The sequence below is a fragment of the Oreochromis niloticus genome, linkage group LG23 (genome assembly GCF_001858045.2).
Source record: "Oreochromis niloticus isolate F11D_XX linkage group LG23, O_niloticus_UMD_NMBU, whole genome shotgun sequence".
In the NCBI taxonomy this organism is placed as follows: Eukaryota; Metazoa; Chordata; class Actinopteri; order Cichliformes; family Cichlidae; genus Oreochromis; species Oreochromis niloticus.
In genome coordinates, this window is record NC_031986.2 from 35,499,384 (window position 1) to 35,510,092 (window position 10,709).

Here is a 10,709-nt window from a genome sequence, read left to right on the forward strand (position 1 = left end):
CTGAGAAAAAAAGGACATTTGGGGTCAAAACAAAATTACAAATAACTGAAAGAAAAAACTACTGTGAGACATCTGGATGGTCTCCAGCTGTTTGGCTCATTCAGCTCCAGTTTAACACTCAGCTTCACATCCTGAAAGTTCTGGTTCAAGCCGACCCGTCTTACTGTGTGTCTGTGTGTGTCTCTTCTCTCAGGCTATTAGACCCATTAAGGGCTATACTGGTGACCAGTGGATAGTCACACTGGGAAGTTGTCAGCTCTCATACATCACAATCACTGACTGACTGACACCCTCCTCCTCCTCCTCAGGAGAAGAAAGGAGTGATCACACACACACACACACACACACACACACACACACACACACAGGCCTGCAGGTCAGCCGGCAGTATCAGGTGAAGGTATATTTAAGGAGGAATCAGACAACTGGATGAGATGAGATGATGAAGAGGAGAGGGGAGAAGGTGGTGGGGATGGTCTGTGGGGGGATATCGCCTCCTGAGGAAGATAGGGAGCGGAGGGATCGACCTTCCCTGGCAGTGATGAGGAGGGAGGAGCTCATGCTCAGATTATGCAAATGAGGCGTTGTTTTGATGCAAAACAAGCCGGACTGGCTGCTAATGTTTCTCCAGTCGTGAAAGGGCGAGACTCCCTGGGAGAAATACCAGAAGAGAGAGGGGTGGGGGGAGAGTGGAGGAACAGGGGAGTCTGGGTAATAAGCGGCGCTGGGCGGGCGGCTCCCCCGGCGTTATACATTATCATATTTCCACGTAATTAGTTGGTTTTTCCACATGAAATGAGGAAGCAGTTCGACGGTGCGTTCACTGCCGCGAGGACAGCCGGCTTCTTCTTCTTCTTCTCCTCCTCCTCTGTTACCAAAAGATGACCTTTGACCTTTACTATCTCATCAACTACCCAACCCCCACCACCACCACCACCACCACACACACACACACACACACACACACACACTCTTCACTGGTCAGTAAACAATGATGGAGCTACCGGACCTGATTAATATATGAATCGAGGCATTTAGAGGCAAACAGGGAGTTAATTGGAACCTTCTGGAACCTTTCATAGTCTGATTTCAATATCAGAAAACACACAGCAGGATAACTGGGACACACAAACAAAAACAGACACACAATTGTAAAGTGAATCAAAGCGGCAGAATCATCTAATTTCCAGCAGGGGAAATCTGTACCTGAAGTAATCAAACAACCACCTTGCTTTAGCATCCTTCCATCCACGTGCCTAAAATAAATAAATTCTGGTTGTGCTTCTGTCTGAAAAGTCTAAGGGCAGCTTTCGCACACCTGCCGGACAGCGACGTAGTTTCCTGATTTAACAGTCAAGCCAGCGTCTATTGTGTGTCGCTCATTGTGTCAAAATTCATTGTTATTCATGCATTTATTTCAACACGTCTGGATAATTGTAGCTCATTGTTCACTTGTCTTAAAGTTGCCCTGAAGCATCTGCAGGCTGTGAGTCTTATATTTGCTCTAGTGTCACACCGCTGATAATTCAGCTGCACTGAAGTCGTTCACGTTACCACGTGGTCCCTGTGATATACCACGTGGACATCACAGAGACCACGTGCACTTTGAGAACCTCCGTGATGGTCAAAGATGCTACAGAAACACAGCTTGACCCCACCTCTGACTGAGGTTGTCACACAGCAGGTGAGTTAGCTCGATGGTACCACAACCTCAACTTTATTGACAATGGCAGCATGAACACATGACATTAACTGAAGTTGCCTGAAAGCCACAACTCTAGATGTTGTGGCCCAGTTTAACCCACATTTATACCTGACTGACATTTCACCTGGATACCAAACGGCTTTGAACAAACAGCTGACGATTAAGTCTGTTTAATAAAAAAAAACGTGTAATTCTGAGCTTAAAACTGAAATGCTGCTCATAGATTTTAATTCAATAGCATATTTAAACTTTGGAGGAGTTTTCCACTGACACTCATCGTTTTTTATTTTTTAATAAATGTAAAGGTGATGAATGTTCTGCTGTGAGGCTGCACCTGAGGCGACTCAGGTTAGACATACCTGTTAAATCATCTTCACAGCACGAAGCCTCCATCAGCTCAGGCTGGGTGCAACGTGCTCCAGCAGGTATGCTAGCCAGGTACGCTTCTCTTCATAATGGTGCATTCAAGGAAACTCCGACATGTTAGAGTTGAGTATCGAGCAGGTGCTAATCACATGATCACCACCAGAGATGGGAAGTAACGCGTTACCGTAATCCGATTACTTTTTCAAGTAACGAGTAATGTAAGGGATTACATTGCAAAAACGGTAATTAGATTACGTTACTTTCCCGTAGGAACGCTGCGTTACTGCGTTACTAAAACCGTGAGTTTTTTGCGAGAATGTCTCATGACAGTGACGAGTGCGACGTTTGTGACAACAGTTGTCTGCAGATCAACAATGGATAATATATGGAGTGCGGGAGAGAGTATGAGCATGCAGCGTTTAAAGCGTGGAAGTACTGACCTTATTTTGAGTTTGATTCCATAAAAAGTGACAAAAACATTAGTGTCCGTTGTGCGTGGGAAGAAAACTTCTTTTTACAGCGAAAAAACCCCCCTAAACTTCCAAGCAAGCACTGAGTGCGCTACGACTGTAATGGGAAATTCACAGAGAAACTCGCGGATTCTTCAACTGACTGCTGCGGCACACCTGCACCAGGGCAAACCTCCGCCTACCCCAGTCCTGCTTTACAGGTGAAAATAGAGCAACTAGTCTTTGAAAAAATTTTATTTTATGTGCTGGAATGTGCAGAAAATAGGTTTAAATGTTAAACAAATTTCTTCCAGTCAGAGAATGTTGCATATAATTTAATTTTTGCTTGATGCATAAAGTTAAAAGATTAAAACCAATAAAACAAGTTTTAAGAAGAGACTTTTCCATTTGATTACATTTTGTATGATGGATTATGCAGAAAAAGTAGAATTGGGCTGAAAGATCTATCGCTTTATCACCTATTCAGGTTGTAAATTGTGTTTTTTAAAAGTAACTAAGTAACTAAGTAATTAATTACTTTTGAAAATAAGTAATTGGTAAAGTAACAGGATTACTTTTTGGGGGAAGTAATCAGTAATTAGTTACTGATTACTTTTTTCAAGTAACTTGACCAACACTGATCACCACTAACTCGGAAACATCTACTTTCAACACAGAATTTCAAAATAAGAGAGCACTCTTCCTGTTTAAAACAACCAAGCTTGTGTTAAGTAAATAAGTCGGAGAAAGTTTTTCTGAAGACTAAGAAAGTTCACAGAATATTTTTCACCTTAAAACTTTATCAGCTAATATTAAATAAATCCACTTCATCGTGTTTGTCGGCCAGGCTGATGTCACCCAGAGCGCTCAGACCTCTGGCTCGACTGATCAGCTGATTATTAAAGATTTCCTTCAGTGCCCTTCAGTCCAAACTGAGGAGGATAACCAGGATAATTTCAGTCTGTTCTTCTCCGCGGGAGTTTTTTTCCCCCCCCAAATTCCTCTTCAGCTCAAACTCCTCTAAACTCTTCTGACGTGACATCTCCGTGCTCTCCATCCATCCCTGGGGGTCCTGCAGTATGTGTGCTCAGGATGGATGGATGGATGGATGGACCGGAGGCGGGGTGGAGCAGCAGCAGTGGGCTGGGATGGCGTGTGGCCCACAGAGTGTGCTCAGTGAAGCAGGAGGCAAGCAGTAGCTTCAGATTAGGCCACCAAGGCTGGAGAGGAGCTGGCTGCGGTCCGGACTTCATGCATCATCAGCCTGTGTGTGTGTGTGTGTGTCTTTTCTATGTTTGGCGCTCGGCTGTCATCCACCATGTTTTTCTTCTTTAAACTGGACTGTTTGTCCATTTGGCTGAATCTGACTGAACGACCTCAGTGTGTGTGTGTGTGTGTGTGTGTGTGTGTGTGTGTGTGCTATTCTCTGAAGTTCCAGGAGGATAAAAGGTGGCTCGTACCTGTTGGTGCATTTCAGTAAGAGCCGATGCAGCATGTGTAGGATTAATTTCTTATTTTTAAATTCAGACATTAAAAAAATCATTAAAAGTTTTGGACTTTGGACTGGATAGGCATTATCAAGGAAATTTACACAATGGAGAGACTGACTTTTTCACTAAGACTGGCTGCCGATAAATTTGAGAAATACTGGAAAAAATGGGACCTTTACTTAAATGGAAAAATATTATAATTTCTGATACCATGTTTCATTGCTGTAGTTCACCTATTTGATCTGATTGTACCATAAAGGGATGTCTTTTTTTTTGTTTGTTAGCCTAGATGCTCTGTGCGTGTTGGGGGTCTGAATGTTTTGTAAAAAATATACAGGACTGTCAATAAAAATAAAGTGTAAAAAAAAAAAAAAAAAAAGTTTTGGACTTTAAATTGTGAAAGAAGATCAGATGCTTTAGTCCACAATCTCTCTCTGCTGCTGTATCCTGAAATCATTTGACCAAGCAGATCAGAGATGAGGCAGTTCACATCTTAAAAATAAATTTTTTATGAAAATTGTATAAAATGTATTATTGGTTAGTTATGTCACCTGCCTGTTAGTATATTTTATGTGTATTTTGTATTTTATGCTTTATATTTGTATTTATTATTGCTCTTAACTCATTCTGTGAAGCACTTTGGCATACCTGTGGTTTTTAAATGTGCTATATAAATAAAATTGTATTGTATTGTATTGTAAAATCCTCAAAACTCAAGAGATTAGACTCCTTTTGATGTTCTCAACGGTGCCGTTTTGTTGGCCTCCTTTATTGAAAAGCATGTTGTCACAGTGGTGGACATATAACCCAACCTCATAATAGTTTCCTCATCGATTAAATACAAACGTTCCTAAATAAACGTGTTCTTTGTCAGTTCCTTTGAATTTCACGTTTCTGGTTGATGTGTTGTTAAGTACATTTCAGGTGCGCCTGGTGTTACAGACTTTGGTCACAAGGTGGCAGCATCTTCGTTTCACGTTGGCTTTGCGTTTGTTTCTTACTGAGCTGGAGGAGCACGGAGGACAGACATGTTGCACTGCTATGAAGTCGTTGGGCAATATGTTCATAACCTGTTCAGATATCCTTGTGTGAAGACTTTTAGGAAGTCATGAGGTCATATTTTAACAGAAGCCGTTTGGTGTTAATGGCCGCCATTTACTCGAGACTCCCGTGTCCTCACATGTGTAGCACGACGGTAAGCCTGCAGTCTCCAGAGTCCAAAGCTGACGTCAGAGAACCTGCTCTCAAATGTGTATGTATTTCATTTGCATTGCATTTCACTTTTGGGGCTTTTGGTTGGGCATTAATTTGTGTCTTGGTGTTTGGTTCTGAGCCCGCTGACTGCTGTGTTTTTCTGTTTTTTTGTATTTCCATCCATACATTTTCTACTGCTTACCCAAGTTAACGGTACAGAGGCACCAGCCTGAGCAGAGAAGCCCAGACTTTCACCTTTTCCCATTTCTCTGAGGGAACACAGAGTTGTTCCAAAGCCAACCGAGAGATGTAATTTCTCCAGTGAGTCCTGGGTTTACCTAGGGCCATCCTCCTAGTAAGACATTCCTGAAACACCTCAACTGTCTCCTTTTGATGTGGAGTAGTAGCAGCAGCTCTACTTCAAGTCCTTCTTGAATGACCCAGCTTCTTACCCTATATCTCCCTCCTTATAAGGGAGAGCTCAGCCACCCTTCAAAGGAGACTCATTTCTGTCCCTGCTAGGGACAGGTTGCTACCCTGGGGCACAGACTCAAGGACAAGTGCCTGGTGTCTCAGCCTTAGCCTGAAGAAGCTACATGGATCTGTCTTCCTATGGGCTCACCCCCCACAGGAGGGACCATAGGGGTTCAGTAAGGCGGAGGTCCTGGCACTACATGCTTATCTTTTGTTTAGTGTAGGTTTTATCACATTTTCATGAACTGTTGGTTCCCAAATATTTTTGATGTGCCAAATGAGTGAATCATAACAATCATGGAACATGTTAGGTCCCACGTTTTAGATGATCCTTTCAAATCGGTGTCATTAAATGTGTCATGTGCCAGTTCAAAGAGGTAGAATTACTTTTGAGACATTTGATTCACAAATCAGTGAGTTGGCTCAAATCATTCGTTTGGGCTGTTGTGAAGCCTTTGCTGAAACATAAATGTGTGCATCATCAGCAAACATGCATCAGTAGCATTGAACACATATCATTATGTCAGGTTTATGTCAGAGTTTTGGATAAGCAGGACAACGATCCAAAACACACCAGCAAGTCCTCGACTGAAAGGCTTAAGAAAAACAAAATGAAGACTTTGGAGTGGCCCAGTCAAAGTCCTGACATCCGTCCGATTGAGATGCTGTGGCATGACCTTAAAAATGTGGTTCGTGTTCAAAAACACTCCAATGCAGCTGAATTACAACAATTTTGTAAAGATGAGTGGGCAAAATGCCTCCTCAGGACTGTAAAAGTCTCATTGCCAGTTATCACAAACACGCGATTGCATTTGTTAAGGATGGCCCAATCAGTTATTAGCATTAGGGGGAAAACATTTTTTTTCTCATCACGCTTTATGTCATTTTATCTAATCTTACTGACCACTTAAAGTGCTTTAGAGTCCTTTTTAACTTTCTTTTTCTTATTTAATTTATTTGATGTCTTATCGCATTTAATTGTTAAAATTGTGAAAGGTCAGATAACATTATCTGCTCCACAGTGTCACGCATAGCCACTCTGAGGAGCAGGATTTAAGGTTGCCATTCCTCTGCAGAAGCATGAAAGTAAGTGCCTCAAAGGTCAAATCTCAGTGGTACTTTTGCTACTTATTGTAGTTGTTTTGCTTTAGTATCATTTTAGGCTTCTATAAAGCCAAAATTCTAACGTGTATTAGCTTTGTTCCTCTCAGTGCATTTTCTGTTTTAATCTAATCTATCTGGACTTCAGTGGATGACCTTATCTGAAAGACTGGGTGGAGTAAAAATGCAGGAAATCAGATTGAAATTGTGTTTCTCCCCATGTTCATGTCTCCATTATATGCATAATCAAGCAGCACAGATGAGCTCTTCTAAAGGCAAACATGTGGTCATTATGAAAATAAGCCTCAGTGTTCACGTGTGAGACGATGGAGATGATGGAGTTGGAGAAGCTTCACAGTTTTCTGTGTGAGGAACACTTGTTGCTGCAGATATGAGAAGAAAAGATCTCAGATTCAGCCAGCTGAGTGCAGAGAGGAGGGGGAGGGGATGAAGGCGGTGTGGAGGAGGATGCTGGCTGGCTGGTGGAGGAGCCGGACGGGGCAGCATGGCGGAGCTCCAGTGGGCTGGCCGGAGCCCAGTTGGTGCTTAATCACAGCGAGTGGTCAGCCTCCGCCTTTCACAGCCAGCTGACATCAGGCCTGTGTGTGTGTGTCTGTGTGTGTGTTTGCAGGGGTTGCCCCAGCACCCCACCCCCCCTTCCCCTCCTCCCCCCACATCCTCCACCCCTCACCTCCCATCCAGCATGTAGGTGTGTAATCTGCAGCCAGGAGGAGGATTAAACACGGCTGCTGTACATCACTCTGTGTGTGTGTGTGTGTAGGTTGGGGGTGAGTGTGACCTGCCAACACCATGAGTACATGCAGACGGTGGCGGAGAGCCGAGCCAAGGCCGGAGCTGAGCTGCCAACCGAGCTGGGTGACCCGTCCGTCCGCCGCTTCTCCCCCGACGCAGCCGAGCAGCGTGCCAGCAGAGTGTGTGTGTGTGTGTGTGAGTGAGTGAGTGAGTCTGTGAGTGTGTGTGTGTGAGTGAGTGAGTGAGTCTGTGAGTGTGTGTGTGTGTGTAGCAGATTTCGGGTGTGAAAACGTCACATGATGAAAGTTTGGCTGCACGACGTCACATTTGCATCCCCGCTGAGTCCGTGCTGTGAAATGAGCGTTGAGGCTCCACGTGGGCACAGCAGGCCAAGACGAACAGGAGCGCAAAACAAACGCCCCCAACAAGCAGGGAGGAGAGGATTCAGACCTCCAGGTGTTCAATCAAACAAAACATCTTTACAGAAGCGTGTTACATCAGGGGCTTCTGAATCCAAAAGAGCTGACAAACACAGACTCAGTGCCGACCATCCTGACCTCAAAGGAAAATAAATAATAATAATAATAAATTACAGCGCTCTCGTCTTCCTCTTCTTCGTCGGTCGGCTGGTCCCTTTGGAGGTTACTGAGGGCAGAACTGCACAGTTCAGAAGTACCACATTCACACAGCTTCCCTCCTCGTCTTCTGTCGTCTTTTCATTTTGGGGTTGATGTCTGACTGAGTGCTGACCCACATGTGTGTACTTGAGCATCATTGTCAGTGCAGGAGAATATTTCATATTTATAATATCTGTATTTTTCCATGAGTTATAATGTTACTGTATAATAATAACGATGCTGTGAATCAGTGATTTAAAGATGATGATGGGAGGATGAATGTGAGTTTTCTTCTTTTCAGGCTGACCAGCAGCAGCAGGAGGAGGAGGAGGTTAAAAAAGGAGAGATTACAGGAGGAAAAAACTTTGATGCGTACATATGCAAATGAGGCTGGAAATGTCAAATTAGCATAGATTTGGGTCGGCCTCCCTCGCAGCTACGGGCAGCCGGGACGCCTGACAGCTCGGCCCGCGTCCAGACGGCCTGCTTTACATATTAGAGAGGCCTCCCATCACCGCGGGTTACCACCAGCATCTCGTCGCCTAGGAGACTGATGGAGACTGACAGGGCGGACGGCCTGAGTGATAGACTGACGGCTGAGAAAGAGAGAAAGAGAAAGAGGGGGGATTAGCTGTGGGCCTCGCTCGTCCACAGAATGTAAACAGGCTCGATTATGTAAATGTGTCGCTAATTTAATCAATTACTGCCGGAGTGTTCAGGACGACCCTGAGCCGAGCGCCACGATGGACCCCACACTACAGACACAGCACTGAGAAAATCTTCATCATCTCATCTTCACCTCATCCTTTTATCTGACTGTTTGTGTTCTGTAATTAAATTCTGTTTCAGCTTGATTTCTGTGCAAACCTCTACAGGTGAAGCAGGTAAGACAGCTGCCTGCTCAGGTATGTGTGAACCCTGCAGCTTTAAGGACACAGCTCCCCCTGCTGGGGGACACTCAGATGGCAGCGAGGACAAGATCCAGGTCCTGCACCTAGGTGTGGATCCTCCAGCCAGATGTTTGAGCTTCATTTCAAACCTTAAAAACCAACAAATATAAAGAAAGACATCCTGAAAAACGCCCGACATTTTCAAACCTGCTGCATGCAAAGATACGCAATGAGGAATAACAGATGAGAGTCATCGTGAACAAATAAAAATGTTTTAGTGTGTCTGATCTGATTTCTATTTCTGTGTTTATTGTTGTTCTTTTTCCTTCCTCTGACTTTATGAAATTGTTCTCGGTTCACGTGTTTAATCTTTTGTCTCCGGCGGGTGTCAGGGCTGCTGTATGAATAAAGTTTAATTGATTCTTGTTGTCATGTGTGCTCGCTGAGTCGTTCTTGTTTTCTAATGCTGCTTAAATGAGACTGAATCATCTTACAGGAAGTGACACAGACAAACATGGCTCACTCACGCTGTGTGTTAGCGCGCCGCCCACATGCTCATTTGGAAGTTAAATTTGAGAGCCGTGCAGGCCTCTGCGTGTTTACAGTCCGATTTATCACAGCGATTATTAACCAGCACTTGATCCTGGTTTCATCCTCTCTGTTCATGTAGGTCAGCGAGGAGCCCGAGGCGCTCCGATCAGACCCTGCAGAGGGAAACACACACAGAAACACACACACACACCCACACACATTTTCTATGATTTTTCTAAGGGCGTAGTGCCACTTAAATTTGATGTATTCTATTTGAAATTGCAGTGTAATTATATTTGCCTACAAAGTAAACGCGGCTTCACTAGAATAAGAGTTAATAAGTCAGGTTTTTACAGGAAACAAAGAAATAATTGTACTTATTTTAAGTAATTTCAATTAGTAATTTTGTAGTAAAGGACTGTTCTCCAGTACACAAAAAACAAATACCATCAAATTATGCAATACTTAAAGTGACTCATGCACTCCCTAAAATGACTTCCACATTATTCAAAATTTCTTTGTTTGCTTTAAAAACCTGACTTGTTAACTCTTATTTTTGTGTACCTACCTACATATAATATGAATATAATTACATTGTGATTTAAAATAAAAGTCCTTAGTCATGGGTAGTATTGTACATTGTTACATTTTTCTCTTGCAATAAAATTCAGTGGAAACACATTCATGTGTTTCCTTCAGATTCAAATCAGCAGATGAAATGAGCTGCAGTAACATGAACAGAGCTGAAACCTTTAGAACTGAATATTTTAATGAGTTGTTGGGAATTTTAAACCCCCTGAAATCCTTGTAATAAAGTACTTTTACAGTACTTTTGTACAGTATAAGTACCTCTGGTTTAGTTACTCTATGCTCTGTTAAATGAAACCATCAGAAACAGCTTTGTGGGATTTTCCTCTGCTGATAGAGGACAACAAGAAAGTGTTTGAAGGTGGTTTCTAGTGTGTTTGTGTGCACGTGCGCATGTTTGTGCGTGTGTGTGTGTTCCTCCATCTCAGCAGCAGATCAATTAAAAATGGTGGATGAATAAATGACAGGTGTTTGGGGCCATTTAAGCTGAGTTTGTCCATTCAGCTGACAACAGAAACCAGACTTTCTGGCAACATCTGGACACACACCTC

The 10,709-nt window shown here is 43.3% G+C and overlaps 1 protein-coding gene and 1 long non-coding RNA gene across 11 annotated transcripts in view; one reads left to right on the top strand and one right to left on the bottom strand.

Moving 5' to 3' along the window:
• Positions 1-2,159, bottom strand: part of frem1b (Fras1 related extracellular matrix 1b) — a 46,476-nt gene extending 44,317 nt beyond the window's left edge. For 3 of the 6 annotated variants that reach the window (XM_005478759.3, XM_025903120.1, XM_013275102.3), the window contains exon 1: positions 2,065-2,159. The gene's annotated coding sequence lies outside the window, so the exon portion shown is untranslated. The remainder of the gene's footprint in view (positions 1-2,064) is intronic. The other 3 variants (XM_013275101.3, XM_025903119.1, XM_013275103.3) reach the window with 2 other exon arrangements.
• On the top strand, positions 982-9,452 carry LOC102082556 (uncharacterized). Of its 5 annotated transcripts, none has more exons than XR_001224969.3 (6): positions 982-1,684; positions 5,139-5,262; positions 5,412-5,559; positions 5,679-5,898; positions 6,701-6,764; positions 7,561-8,162. It is a non-coding gene; the product is annotated as an uncharacterized LOC102082556 (long non-coding RNA). The 5 variants fall into 5 exon arrangements; XR_270326.4 differs by lacking the exon at positions 7,561-8,162 and adding an exon at positions 8,451-9,452 and having other exon boundaries at positions 983-1,684; XR_002058343.2 differs by lacking the exon at positions 7,561-8,162 and adding an exon at positions 8,451-9,452 and having other exon boundaries at positions 983-1,684; positions 5,679-5,865.
• Positions 9,453-10,709: the final 1,257 nt, after the last annotated feature.